The sequence below is a fragment of the Chiroxiphia lanceolata genome, chromosome Z, assembly GCF_009829145.1.
Source record: "Chiroxiphia lanceolata isolate bChiLan1 chromosome Z, bChiLan1.pri, whole genome shotgun sequence".
NCBI lineage: Eukaryota > Metazoa > Chordata > Aves > Passeriformes > Pipridae > Chiroxiphia > Chiroxiphia lanceolata.
Genome location: NC_045671.1, coordinates 24,582,522 through 24,597,928, shown reverse-complemented (window position 1 = coordinate 24,597,928; position 15,407 = coordinate 24,582,522). Strand labels below are relative to the sequence as shown.

Here is a 15,407-nt window from a genome sequence, read left to right as displayed (position 1 = left end):
AGCAGAAACCAAGCAAAGAGGGCGGGAGGCCACATAGTTGAGCAAGGAGCTCCCAGCTGGACACAGACATAAAAAGGAGGTGTACAGGAGGTGGAAGGAGGGGCAAGTGGCCCAGGAGGACTATAGAGATGCTGCCTGACTGTAGAAAGATGGGTTCGGAAAAGCCAAAGCTCACCTGGAAGTGAATATGGCAACACGTGTGAGCAGCAACATGGAAGGTTTCCACAAGGACATCAACAGCAAAAGAAAGAAAAAAGAAAATGCGGCCCCAGTGTTAAAGTGAGCAGAGTCCTTGGTGAAAAAAGATGTGGAGAAGCCTGGGGTTCTCAGTGACCTACTCCTCTCTTTCTTTAGAGGTACAACACCCTCAGGCATTCCAGGCTCCTAACACCAGTGGTAAAATCCAGAGTGATATAAGATCACCCTCAGTGGAGGTCACTCAGGATAGGAAACATTTTCAAAGAGTGGACCTATGCTTTGTTCATGATGTAATGAAGTAAGTAATCCCAGAAACCACATACAGACAAGAAAATGACTGAAAGTATTTGGCATGGATTTATGGAGAAGAAATCAAGCCTGATCAACATGATGGCATTCTACAATAGGGTGACTTTCTTGATGAACATGGAAAGAACAGTGGATACTGTAATTTTGGACATTGGTAAGATGTCAAATTGTCTACCCCATAACACCCTCGTAGACAAACGGGGGAAGCGTTGGTTATATAACTGAATGGTGAGATTATTTAAAAACCTTCTGAATGGGCAGATCTAAAGAGCTGTGATCAGTAGCACAAAGCCCAGTTGAAGAACAGGTACAAGGAGTGCCCTCCATGGCCATTAGGAGTCCAATCCTGTTTACTATCTTTATTAATGTGAGGAAGATGGGGCAGAGCTCATCCTCTGCATTTATGTCTGCAGATGTTACAAAAATGCGAGGAGAGGCTGATGTACCAGATGGATGTAGTGCCAGTCAGAAGGACCTGACAGGCTGAGGAAATGGGCCAACTGGAACATCATAAAGGTCAATAAAAGAAAATGCCAAATTGCACCTGCTGAGGAATAACCCTGTGAAAGAGGGTCCAACAGGCTGGAGAGCAGCTCTGTGGAGAAGAAGTTGGGGTTCTGGTAGACCAGAAGCTGACCATGAGCAGGTAGTGTGCCCTTGTAGCAAAGAATGTCAGTGACATCCTGGATTGTACTAGAATGTTGCCAACATGTGGAGGGAGGGGCTCTTTCCTTTCTGCTTAGTCCTGTTCAGGTACATGTGGGTTCTGCACATAATCCTGGGCCCTTCAGTGAAGAAGAGACATGGACGTACTGGAGTGAGTGCAGTGAAGACCACAAAGATGATGAAGGGACTGAAGCATCTGTCATATAAGGAGAGGCTGTGAGTGCTGGATGTGTTTAGGCCAGAGAAGACAAGACTCAGGAGGATCTTAACTATGTTAAGCTTGGGATAGTGGATAGAGAATAGAGAATAAAAATAAAGGAGCAAAACTCTTCTTGGTCACATCCAGTGGAGTAGCAAGAGGAAACAGATACAAATGGAGATACATGAAATTTCACTGAAACATGAGAAAACCTTCCACCCCATCCCACCCCCCTCCCCGTGAGTGTGGTCAAACACTGGAACATGTTGCCCAGAGGTGTTGTGGAATCTCCACCCTTGGAGATATGCAAACCTTACTTGACACAGCTCTCAGTAAGCTGCTGTGGCTGACCTGCTCTGACCAGGGGGCTGAACTGGGCAATCTTCAGGAATACCTCCTGGCCTCAACAGTTCTGTGTTTCTATAATCAGGATAACATGTTCATAAGATCTAAAGATCTGAACTCAGTGAAGGTTACTCTTTCATGCCTTGCTTCAAGCAATAAATTGTATGTAATATCTCCTTCCCCTGAGGCTTTCTCTTTGTCTTAGAGAAAGGTGACAATGGCAACATTCTAAGAAACCTAGTGGAGGACAGTGGTTTGGTACAGAGGTCCCAAATTCAGAGGTTTCTAAAGTTCCAGTTCCCAGCGGCTTTGACTAAAATCTTTCAGGCACTCATTTGAGTACTTAATGAAAAGCCATGTAAGCAGCTGCTGCTAATCACACTGGATAAAGTAAAAAATTTAACTCTTGCAGAACCACGCCTAGGCAATATTACTTGAGCCCATAATACAGCTACATGTCACCTTGCAAGCTGGAAATTATTTCTGACCCGGCAAAGATGAAAAACTCCATGTGAGTATAAAGCAATGTTGTGCTATGACATGTTTCCTGTGGTTTTTTTCAAAAGTGTTATGGATATAACCCCAACAGAACTTCATAGAGGGATGAAATTTTTCTTGTTTTTTAGTAGGAAAGGTCTTCCATTCTCCTTACTTGTAATATTTAACTTCATTTTTTCTAACCCTTAGATTAAAAAGGCCTATTTGGTCTCTCTTTGCAGTCTGTGGCCTAGAGGACAACAACATTTGTCGGTCAAGGCACACATATAGTCTTCACTTAATTTTGTCTATCAATCTGCTGTGTGGCCTTGGGCAAGTTATTTCATCATCTGATTTGCCTTTGTAAAATGGGAACAGGGATACTAGAATCCTTTTAAAAGAGCTTCCAGATGTACTCTATGTAGGACCCAGGGAGTGAGAATCGAACACGCTGTGCATTAGTGTCAAAGACGCAGCTTCTCTGTACTGGAGAAGATCAAAAACTCTCTGACGCATTAATCAATTCCAGTAGAGATAAGAACACATTAGTGTCATTATACAAGGCACTGGAGACATTTACTCAGCATGCTGTGCATAGGAAGATTTACCTAAACTAAAAAAGGTATAGGACAGGATTGGCAAAATGACTAGGAAGAGGGAACATAGATTACTTCAACTTCCTTAGTATAGCAAAACCTTTTTTTTCTTAAGAGATTTTGACATCTTTAGAGAAATATACAAGAAACAAGGAGGAGATCTGAACAAAAAAAAAGAGGGAGAAGAAATCATTTAACCAATGTTGTCATGGGAACAAATGGGTAGTACCCACAGAACTAAATCAGAAATGAAAGGTTTCTCCCTTCCAGACAATTGAGGTTATGTGTGCTTAGGCTAATAGCATAACGAGATCACAGAGAAGCGCCTGGTAGCTTTATAAACAGTATGGCTTGATGAGGTTTCTGGTGGTGCCTGGTGCAGGTCTCAGTCACAGGAGAAAATGTGTTATGGATCTGTACTTTCTGTCCCCCTGCTTCTCCTGTTTGCTATTCCTTCTCAGTCCCCATATCCACACTAGCCTTCTGCCTTCACATGTTGGCAGTACCAACACCAACCTGAGCAAAGGTAGAACGGGGGCATACAGACCCATGCTGTATTTCAGACTACTGTGTGGTAATGCTTTTTAATAGCCTGATGTTAAAATTATTTGGGCAAGAGAGGAACAGAACTACTTGAATGAAGCTTGTAGGCACTGCAATAGCTTGGAATACATGGTGAAAGCTTTTAACTGTAATTAAATCCACTGGAAATGTAATTTTTAAATGTCTCATTGAGAAGGAAAAGCTTTTATATGTATGTTTTGTCAGTGCCAAAGTATTTGCACTAATCCTCATAAAGCAGTCTTGTGTGATGTCTACGATTTACTTTCCAAGTTGATAAATAAAAAGCAGACGGATAAATGTAGCTGACACAGATGTGTCTGCTATTTCTTCATAATCTGCCTGCCTTTGAGCAAACCGTAACATAGATGGTGAGATTCTGGATCCTGTCCAATAGTGAAAAACTCTCCTCAAACCTATGGTACGCTTTCAAGCCGAAAACTGGTCTGGGCTCTGAAACAGCTGCTTTCATGATCTTTGTTAACTCTGTCATTGCTGGCTTTACATTGCAAGTTAAGGTCTATGACCTGTATGGAAAGAAATATGCATTTTCCTCTCCCTTTACCTCAACTAGCTTGGGCATTGGCTATCATGGCAGTTATGTGAGGCAATGTCTGAGCAGCCTGCTTCATGCAACCCATGTGCTGTGGGACACCCAGGAGCTCACAATTCCATCCCTGCCCAGAAAGAAAAAAAGATGAGAAGATGAGAGGCTGAAGGCTAATATGAGAGAGGACATCTAGTCCATCCTCCCTACTCCAAGCAGGCTCAGCTCTAGCAAGTTTCTGAGAGCTATATCCAGCAAAGCTTTGCATTCCTTCACTGGTGGAGATTCCACAGACAACAACATCAGGCAGCTCCCTTAGCACTCAGTGTGTCCCATCAGGACCCGTGCATTTGTGTAAGTCCAGCTTCTTAAATGCTTCCTAACCTGACTGTACTCCATCAAGGAGGACAGTGCCCTGGACTTTCCCCTTGGTCTCAGGGACCTGGGAGTCCTGAAGGCTGAGGCAGAGAAGGCGCAGAACAACATTGCCTTTTCTGATTCCTTGCCATCAGAAGAGCTAGTGGGTATCCAAGGGTCATCTCCTCCAAGCTCAAGAATGGTCCATGCCAACAAGCAGAAACCAAGCAAAGAGGGCGGGAGGCCACATAGTTGAGCAAGGAGCTCCCAGCTAGACACAGACATAAAAAGGAGGTGTACAGGAGGTGGAAGGAGGGGCAAGTGGCCCAGGAGGACTATAGAGATGCTGCCTGACTGTAGAAAGATGGGTTCAGAAAAGCCAAAGCTCACCTGGAGTTGAATATAGCAGAGGATATGAAGGTAAAAAGGAAACGTTCCTACAGGGTCATCAGGAGTAAAGGGCATCCCTAGCCCAAATGTGAGTATATGGACTTACTCCTCAAATGAAACTGTCACAGATGTCAGTTTTTCCACTCCATCAAGCAATGGAAAGACAGTTCAGGTTGTCAGTAAGCTCTCCATTTTAGGAGCAAGACATATTCTGCTGGACTGTGAATTATGGAAAAATGTAAACGTAGCTTTGGATTTCTGAAATATTTTTGCTGCACAGATTCGTGAATCTGTACCCAATTACATTGACCTTACTCTATTAATTTGCCATCTCATTATTAACAGTTAATTTGCTGTTTACACTGGATTTATTTGCTATTTATGCTAGTAGCTCTGCTGTGAGGAAGACTTCTATAGTACATCCATGAAAGATGTTATGGAGTTATAGTCTCTTAAATAGAACTAATTCTTCCTCCACTCCCCACTTAATTTTTAACTTACAGTAGCAGTTAAAGAGATTTGTTTGGGTTGATCTGGGACTTTTTGAGAGAAGTGGGGGGCATGATGTGACTGTTTTGTATATAAACCAAGACAGAGGGATATTTTTTCTGTCAATCTGTATTTAATAAGCAAGTTTATCTGGAATAGGAGGAGAGGCCTTTTTATTTCAGTGAATGCAAAACCACCATGTGGGATGGGGCATTGCCCTTTTACCATTATTAACTCTGCACTCTTGACTTACTGTAGGGTTCCTTAGGTCTCTTCCAAGGCCCTGGTTGGAGAAGGAAAAGGAGAAAGGAACATGACTGCAGAAAAGCGGAGACAGAAATGCTCTAGTGCATCCCACAAACCATCAGGAAATCAACACTTAAGTGCTATTGCTGTGGCCTTAGAGTGTGGTCTTAATACTGTAAAATAGATCCAGCCCTGTGACACTTGGAGTAGTTGTTTGGGGAACAGTTCTTGCTAGCATGGTCTTCTCACAAAAAAATCTTTCATCCTTTTGGCTGAAATGTTCTGACTCATGTGGGCTTCAGAGATCAATGCAGCTTTTACTACCCAGCAAGGCTTCAAGAACTATTTTGTTCTTCATTTTTACCAGTTTCCCAGTCTTCTTGCTTCTTTGGCATGTTGTCAGCTCCTGCTATAAAGTACAATCAATTGTGTGCCTGTTCCTACATAGAAGGTGTCACCTGTGAAGCTTAAAGAAGTGCTTTTGTACTACTATGCATATGCAACAAGAGTCCAAATTCTAAACCCTTTTCCAAGCAAGTTCTTTAGCATAGAAAAATTAATCACACTTTCCATTTTTTTAATGGAAAGTCCGTTCTATGGACTTGGAGCGAAGTCCATGTACTGATACACCCATTCAACTTGTGCAATAGGTTGACAACTTGAAATATTTTAGTAAAAAAATTTATTTTATTAATAAATGATTGGTTACTAAGTTAAATACCTAGAATTAGTATATTTACTTGTGGATGTAGTCTGTCTAGACTTCAGTAAAGCATTTGACACCGTCTCCCACAGCATCCTCCTAGGAATACTGGCTGTTTGTGGATTGGGTGCATGGACTCTTCAATGGGTGAAAAACTGGCTGTATTGTGGTGAATGGAGCTAAATCCGGTTGGTGGTTGGTCACCAGTGGTGTTCCCCAGGGCTCAGTTTTCAGGCTGGTCCTGTTTAACATCTTTATTGGCAATTCAGATGTGTGAATCAAGTGCACTCCCAGTAAATTTGTAGACAACACCAAGCTGGGTGGAACTGTTGGTTTGCTTGAGAGTAGAAAGGCTCTGCAGAGGGATCTGGACAGCCTTGATCAAATGGGCCAAGGACAGTGGTATGAGATTCAACAAGGCCAAGTTCTGGGTCCTACCCTTGGGTCACAGCAATTCCAAGGAGCACTGCAGGCTGGGGAAGGAGTGCCTTAAGAGCTGTTCATCAGAAAGGGACTTGGGGGTGCTGGTTGACAGCTGGCTCAATATAAACCAGCAGTGCCCAGGTGGCCAAGGCCAATGGTACTCTGGCTTCTATCAGCAATAGTGTGGCCAGCAGGACCAGGGCAATGATTGTCCCCCTGTACTCAGCACTGGTGGGGATGCCCCTCTAGTACTGTGTCCAGTTTTGGGCCCCTCACTTTAAAAAGGACACTGAGATCCCAGAGTGCGTCCAGAGAAGGGCAACAAGGCTCATGAAGGATCTAGAAAACCTGTCTTAGGTGGAATGGCTGAGGGAACTGGTTTTATTTAGTCCGTAGAGAAAAGGAGGCTCAGAGGAGACCTCAGAGCTCTCTACAAGTACATGAAAGGAGGTTGTAGTGAGGTGTGGGCCTGTCTCTTCTACAGTGCCTGCAGTGAGAGGACCAGACGAAATGGCCTTAATTTGAGACAGGGGAGATTCAGATCAGATATCAGAAAAATTTTTTTCAGTGTTGGGGTGGTCAGATGTTGTAATAGGTTGCTCAGGAAGGTGGTGGAGTCACATCCCTGAAGATGTTCAAGAGGCATCTGGATCCGGTACTGGGTGATGGTTTAGAGGTGTAGCAGTGAGTGCTGTGTGGACAGTTGTACTGGATTGTCTTGAAGGTCTCTTTGAACCTTGACAATTTTATGATTTAAATAGGTGTTTTAGTGTTTTCATGCAGAAGAAAGTAAGTGGAAGGCAGTGAATAAAGAACAGATGGAAGGTAAGAGTGACCTCTGAGTTAAGTCTTTACTATTCAAGACTGATATGGAAATAAAAAAAAAAGGTGCTTCCCAGAAAAACTTGTGATAGAAATGAGTGGCGTGTTTATCTGTGTTAACTAGTTGCCTGCTGCAGCGTTGAGGCTGAAGCTGTCAGCTATAGGAAGTGCTTCAGAACTTTGTTTTACACATAAGATGTCATGGGAATATAATCCAGCCACAGCCATGCTGAAGTGTGTCTATTCTCTCCCTAACTATTGTGCTTTCAGCCAACTCTTTGTATGCATTACAGAATTTATATGGAGATGAGAAATGCATAGAAATCAAAACATAGAACCATTTTTTCAGGACTTCTGGAAATTAAAATTAGCTACAGGCTACAATAGACACAGTCAATAAACAGATATATCTTGGCACTGTCTAAGTTCTGTCTGTGTAGAGGTTGAAATCTATGCTGTCTTTCTCTCCAGGACAGAGTTATCCCGTGACAAAGCTCTTAGGAATCCCTCATGACTTGGTTTCACAGATCAACAGATTTACCAGTGGTGTCAGAGCTGAGGAAAAGGTGCATTTCATACACGCTGTTAACACGTTATTCAGGTTCTTTAAGATCCATCCAGGCTTAGCCTTCTCCTCTGACATACTAAGTCCTATAGCCAAGAATGCAACTGAAAACAGCCAGGCAGCTGTAATCACCAACCTAAATTCTTCCCCATAGACTGAGAGGAGCTCTGTCCTCCAGTTTTCCTAACTGGTACTTTCTACACAGCAATGAGACTCACTATTGTGGAGCATGAGAGTTTTCAGTTAAATACTTTCCACCTCTTTCTTTGGGAGGTGGATAACTTAAATGCTTCAATGCAAGTACCCCCATCTATTGACATTTAGTATGACCTTAGTGCTGTACATGTTTCAACAAGAAGAGTTTAGTTCAGGGAAAGCAACAAGCATGATAGAGAAAGCATATGAGAACATCTTTACATTTTGTAATAGAAGAAGTGTAGAATTAGCCCTTCTGTGAATAACAACATGTGTGTCAGTTTCTAGAAGAAATTTCTAGACAGATGTGAAGTTTAATAGCTAACAGTTTTTAGAATCAAGGAGTTCCAATACGGTTTTGGTACAAACTTCTGCATCTGAAGAAGTATCTTATTTCTCTATAAAAGTCAAACAGAAATATTTAATGGGTTTTAGTACTTATTTGCACTGCATCCAATTTAACCAGCAGACAGAACTGTCTAAGAACCGATAGAGACCTAACAGATAAAGTCCATTTGATGCCAAATGACAATAGTTCCTGGAAACTGGAGATGGACTTAATGGGTTGGACTCCAGATGGAGTCAAGGAGGGGTCTCTTTCAAGTTGAGATATTCTATAATTCTAAATACAAACTAAGGTAAGGAAATTTCATTGTAGAACAATTTTATTCAGGAAACAAAACACAGTACAGAGATTGTTTTGAAGAGCTACTTTCCTTGTTTTGTACTTTAAACAGCTCTGTGCTTGTTTTTAGATGACTTTGGATTCAATCCTTTGGAAAGGTTTTCCTAGAACATGGAATTTCCTCTCTGAGTACATTGGAGCTGAAAGCCAGTAAAGAAGAATTTACATTTTGGCTTTGTGTTCTCCAGATTAATTTTAAAATAGATGACTAAACTGAAAAGGAATGAAAATTTCAGAACTCTTAACTTGAACTTAACATGCAGATAATAGGTGGGTTGTTTGAGGCTGTTCAATTCACTTTTGCAAAGTCAGGTGTTTTCATCTGGGGATACATCAACTTGAGCCGATGATCTTATTTTTGTCTTGACCAAACCACTTTTGTGAATTATAGATGTTTTCATGGAATGTAATCAAATGAAAATGCTTTGTGGATTAAAATTTTCTTCTCTGCCCACATTGCACATCTTGTGTTGTCTTTCATGAGTGCAGAGGATCTTTGCACTTTCAGTGAAAGTCAGCTAGCTGGGTTGTGCAAGACAACTTAGTGTGAGCTTTTCTGCTGTTTTGTCTTTAATTAAAACCTCCAGCACGTAAGCCTTTCAGAGAAAAGTACAGTTATGCCACCTTTAAGAAGAGAGACAGAGTTATATAGACTAAAGTTGTGTTTCAGGTTTTTCCCATCAAAGCTTCCATCAACAGATAACAAAAAAGGAAAAAAAAGGGCATAGTTTACGAAGTCCTAATACTCAAGGTGTTCTTGATCCAAGTAATTGTGCTTGCATTATTTGACATTCATATCTGTACTCACAATAAAGCATAAGGTCCTTTAATCCTTTTGGTACTAATCTTTTCAGATGCAGTAAGAAAAAGTTGAAATATTTTCAAGTTACAAGAAAAGATAGAGTATATTAAGACACTTCTATAACGTTGCTTGTCTGATCACAAGCACATCCTACATAGCTTCAGATTAGCAGACCATTTTAGAAATTTACCCAGATTTGAACAGAACTTATCCAATTTGTTGTGTCAATCATTATTCCTCCAACTAATATTCAACATCTTACAGTCCAATTTCATCTGTATTCCACACAGTTCAGGTAGAGCAACACCTGTAATATTTTAGGTTGGGTATCCACACCAAACTGGGATATGCTGATTTTTCCCACTGTTTCTACTAGGCTCAAAGAACTTCAGGACAAAAATACTGATTTAGGTGTGACTGAACTATTAGAGGTAACAGAACAGTTACACTTTATCATTACCAAACATATCTGAGGTAAGCATTGAAATGAAATGATGGTGCTTGTGCTAGCAAAATGCTGTTGCAATAACAGTTGCTGCTTGTCTCATCATTCTTGGATGCAGGTCCAATAGGCTGTTCAAAAATCCAGAAAGTGATCCTTTTGTTCTCCTTTCATACTTGAGCATTTCCAGAACTGAGCCAAATCCACATCCGACCTGCATGGTGCTTCAACGAGGTTAGGCTGAGTGACTTTCAGCCGTATTCCTGTGTATTAGCTCCTAGAGGAAAACTGCCAGAACACAGTGTTCAGGGATGGAGATTGTTGGTTACTTTTTCTTAGAACAGATAGCACGGATTGTTTAGGTTTTCTACTGTGTGAGTATGAAAAGGCTGCCTGCTCTGGCTTTGTGCTATGAAATTGCTCCCTTGAGCAGAACTAGCACATAGCTGCAGTATGCTGGAGATGTGTTTAAGCACGTTCTGCCTCAAAACATGAAGAAAATTATATTCGTTGTGACCATGAAGACATAGACAAAAAGTTTATTGGCTATTCAGGAAGAACCTGAGCACACCATTGTAACAGGAACCAAAAAAATGATGACAAATAAGGATTAAAGTAAGCCATTCTGTATTATTATCTGTTCCCTGGAGGTTGTTTGAAACTCAGTACTACACAGAAGTGCTGAACTACTGGAGAGTAAAAAACAAAACCAAACCATCTGAGCAGAAAAAGGTATGTTCTGCAAAATGCTCAGACAATCTTTAAAAAGGAATGGTTTGGACTACAGAGAAAGAAGAAATATGTGATAATTGTGAAATGTGAAGAAATGAAGATGAACTGCTTTCTGACCAGTACTAACGCAAAGATCATGCAAATTAAGGCTGCAGATTAGAGTGCCTTGACTTATACATTGTAATACCGGGACTCAGAAGAAGTGAGTAATAAGTTCTATCAACTTCATTTTAGAAGAAAAATCATCAGTAGTAGGAAAAGAGTGAGGTTTTCTTTAGATCAAGTAACATACACTAATCAAGTGTGGAGAGCAAACTACAAGTTAGTTCTAAAACGGCCTTTTTTTGCAGAGTCCATGAGGCCAAATTTTTGTTGCTTGGCAGTAGTGTGTCACCTTGGTAAAGGCAGAAGAGAGCCTCCAATGTCCTATTCGGTGTAGCCCTGCTTTAGGTGACCACACACATTACTGACTTGATAGATACCTTGTGGCTGCCATCGCTAAGCAATGGAGTATTTCCCAGATGTCTTAGTGATGTCCCTGTGTCAGCAAAGCCTATGTGCTGCAATTTCTCCTAAAGCTATCAGAAAGAGCTTAGTCATAATTTATTGTTTTACATATCCTGGAATATTTTCCTTTCCTATTGAATCTCGATGTTTCTACAGAGTCTGTTGTACATTAACCTTTCTGGAGGTAGTGACAAAGTTACTATGCATTCAGTCTATGTTATCATAGCTTGCAAAATGAATGGATGATTAAAGTTTAGTACCAAACTCACACAAGACTGTAGTCTTTTCTCCATCCTTGAGATCTCACTATCTGTGATTGGATAGAGCTGAACAGCTATGGAAGACCTTTCTCATGGATAAATCCCGGCCAAATTTTCCAGCAGAACGATGCCTGAAATAATTTTGTCAATGTAATAAGAGGGTTATTTACCTGAACATCCTCCTTTCAGCTTTTTGTGCAGAAATCAGGGACCTGGGACTTTTTCTAGGCCCCCCTAACTATTTTGAAATATGACATTAACTTGCAGAGGTATTTAATAGTTAAAGATACTTAACCCAGTTTAGTTTAATATTAATCCATAATACTTCTGATATTGTCCTGGGTTGACCTGGGCCAGATTCTAGGCACCCACTAAAGTTTCTCTGAGCTGGGAGAGGTCACACAGGCAAAACAGACTCAACGTGGGGTTAATACTAAAATTTATTACTAACAGGATGAGATCTAAAGAGTGAGAAATAGTCTTAAATACACATTCCACCCACCCCTCCTTCCTTCCATGTTCTCCCTCCTCTCTCTGCAGCAGTGCAGGAGGACAAGTCCACACCTCGGGCAACAGGTTTTCCAAATCTGCTGTCTTGTAGGTCACTCTTCCATGGGCTGCAGGGGGATAGCCTGCTCCACCATGGTCCTCACCATGGGATACGGGGGGGGGGGCACAGCTCTGAGTCCTTCCCCTGCTCTGTGGGGTCCCTCCCATGGGTAACAGTCCTTGATGGACCTCTCCAACATGGGTCCACCCCTCAGGCAGTAGTTCTTTCATATCTACCGTCCCGAGGGTCACTTCTCCATGAAGTGCAGGGAGGGGGTTTCTGCATCCCGATGGTCCTTCATAGGATGCAGTCCTTCATAGGGTGAGCTGTACTGATGTGGATCCCCCACAGGGCCATGAGTCCTACCTGGGAATAACCTGTTCCAGTGTGAATTTTCCTCTCCACAGGCCACAAGTCTCTTGAAGGACTCCGCTCCATCCTGGGCCTTCCACTTGAGTAACAGCCTTCTTCCATGCATCCGTCTGCTCCAGCATGGGCTCGGCTGCACTGCGGTGGGCTGCCCCAGCCCAGGCCCTTGCTCGACTTGGCCGGGGCCAAGGGAGGGCAGTGCCTGCCAGCAGGGGCCACGCTGCCGCCCTGGCCTGTGGGGCACTACCCCCCCTTGCAGTTTACCTTGGGGGCTTTGGTGCTGTCGATACTGTTCGGCTCCTTGGGCAGGATGGGCTCCAGCATGGGCTGCTCCCAGGGCGGGCCCAGGGACTGCGAGGCTGCTCTTCATGGGGCCGCACACCCCGGCACCGGCCCTGGCCCTGGCCCCGGCCCTGGCCCTGGCCCCAACCGGCGCTTTGCAGGGACTGCCACTCAGCTCGGCCGGCACTGCCGAGAGCAGCACAGGCTGCTTGGCTGGGACGTCGCTGCCTGTTCTGGGCTAGGTGCCGAGAGGCCTGGGCCGGGCTGCTGCCATCACCCTTCTTCCCCTACGGCAGGGGAGGTGGCAGGGCCGCCCGGGAGCTTTGATCAGCTCTCCCCTGGCTGGAAAATACTTCTGCACAACAAACTTGTTTTTAAATATGTTATCACAGAGGTACAATTATTGGCTTTCACTTGGCCAGCAGGGGGAAGTCCCTCCTGTAGCCAGCTATCATTGGCTTCACTGGGGGGGGGAAACTTCTAGCAGCTTCTAACCAGAGCCACTCTATGTAGCTCCCCCGCTACCAAAAACCCAGCCACCTCAACCCACGACAGACATTTCAGTTTTGTCCCATGGAAAAGTCCAGTCTTGACATTTTGAACAAAGTTGTAGTGATATTCACAATAAAATTTATATAGATTGTTTTTCTGCTCCATGAAAAAATCCTGAGAATAAAGCACTAGACTAGCATGGGAAAAACATATTCTAAGGAAATTCTTAGGAAAAAGCAGCATGTCCACCTTTAAAAAACTATTTTGTTGTTCTTAGCACTGCCAGTCAAACATGTCTATTAGTATGTGTCTAAGTCTGTTTTTCAAGATGTCTTTAACTCTCCAGGAAGAATTTATAACCTCTAAACATGGCCATAGGTCTTGGTCTTATTACTGAAAGATGGGTATCCTCAGGAGGCATTCAGAAGATCTGAATATATGCTTGGAGTAGTAAACCATAGAATCGAAGGTTAACAATATGCACAGAAACTGGTGTACATTTTTGATAATTTACACCTGATGAATTCAATGGGGATTATATCACTTGAAACATTTGATATCAGAGACTGATAGCAGAAAACGTATTTCTGTGCCACATCTAAGAAGCATCAGACCAGTGGCTTTACAAGTAATTAAAACGTATTTCCTCTAAGTATTATGGAGAAGCAAAGCCGCCGAAAACAGAAGGGTCACCCAAAGGGCTTAGGAGACCTTTTTTATGATGGCTCCCTCTCCAAAGGCACTATGGTTGTTTGCACACACCTTGACAGGTTCAGCCGCTACAGCAGCTTCTGTTGTTTTCTGACCTTTTAACTGTGCTTCTCTGCACTCTTTAATACCCCCACTACTTCAGTGAAAAAGAGTACGATCTTAGACAGCTTTATAGGAAATGCTGGTGCTTATTTCACTGACACAGATGCTTAACATGGACTGACTGCTTTCTGTTAGAAATAGAGAAAACATGGTATGTTTGTCTTCTCTGTGTATGAACTCTATTTGTCTGGTTGTATGTGTGAGATTTTTATTGTAGGTTACTGTGTGAGATTTTTATTGTAGGTTACTCTCTGCTAAAGATAGAGTTATTGCCATAGTTTTCAGTCACAGAGATCAAGTTTAGTCATTCTGCTATAACTTCATTAACTTCAGTGAACATTTCATGCATATTTTTCAACATTTCCTGTACAACACTGTGGTCTAAGCATCCGTTTAAGTCAGATGTACAGTGTTTTTTCTTCATTTACTATCGTTACTATCGTTTACTTAATAACTAGTCATAGATAGAGTACTGTCTTAATAACTAGTCATAGATATAGTACTGTCTTATTTTATCATTATTTTTGATAATTACAAGGAAAAGTGGAAAACCTGACTATGATCAGTGAGTCCCTTCTGTGAGAAGGACAAATTGTCTTCCATGTTGATGATCGTCATTAAAAGAAATAATTCACTCCTGCCTAGAGTGAGTAGCTGAATAAACCAGCAGAATAAAATAGCATCAGAAGAACAGTTCCTCCTAGTCTAATTTTACCAGATTTTGCTCCACACAGGAGGCACAATTTTGTTGACCTGAATGTTTTGCATTGTATTCCCAGCCAGAGGTTCATGAAGTGAAAAACTAAAAAAAGTTTAGCATCTGCTACCTGTATACATCAATATGTGTATTCATGTATTTAAGCAAGGGAATTTATAACTCACTAACAAGTAACCACTTAAATTATAACACAGAATTAATCCTACAAAGGGGGCAAAGGGAAGAAGAGACATATGGGAAGACTCCTGGTAGGATAAGGGATTCAAAGGTCTTGATTCACTAGTTCGTATACTGTGTTGTAGAGAAAGTCTACTGTCAAGTTTTGGTTAACAGCCATTAAAACAACCTCCCAGAGTGTCCTGTTGCTAATGTTTAAGTCAAAGCTCTGAGATTCATATTAGGTAACCAAGGAGATATAGACAGTAGAAAGGAAGGACAGCATTGTGCAGCCATGGGACTGGGATGCAAGACTGTTGGACCCCCTTCCTGGATCTCACCCAGATGCACTGGGAGCCTCCTGCAGAGCAGATGGGATTAGACTGCACCTCCACTAGTTGCTTAGTTTAGCTTGTCACTGCTGAGTGTTCTGTGTATGGTTTTCAATAATCACTAAGAAGAAAAAAGCAAGGAATAAACAGAGGTTTGGTCTCAGTAAGCCAGTGTAGAA

The 15,407-nt window shown here is 42.2% G+C and overlaps 1 long non-coding RNA gene across 3 annotated transcripts in view; it reads right to left on the bottom strand.

The window, feature by feature from the left end:
- The window catches only part of LOC116780872, a 39,769-nt gene extending 26,562 nt beyond the window's left edge, over positions 1–13,207 (bottom strand). The window contains exons 1-4 of one of the 3 annotated variants that reach the window (XR_004354686.1): positions 12,700–13,207; positions 12,433–12,568; positions 11,526–11,647; positions 8,791–10,305 (exon numbers count right to left, since the gene is read on the bottom strand). This is a non-coding gene — a long non-coding RNA (uncharacterized LOC116780872). Of the gene's footprint in view, positions 1–8,790; positions 10,306–11,525; positions 11,648–12,432; positions 12,665–12,699 lie in introns of those variants that run through there. The other 2 variants (XR_004354684.1, XR_004354685.1) reach the window with 2 other exon arrangements.
- Between the last annotated feature and the right edge of the window lie 2,200 nt (positions 13,208–15,407).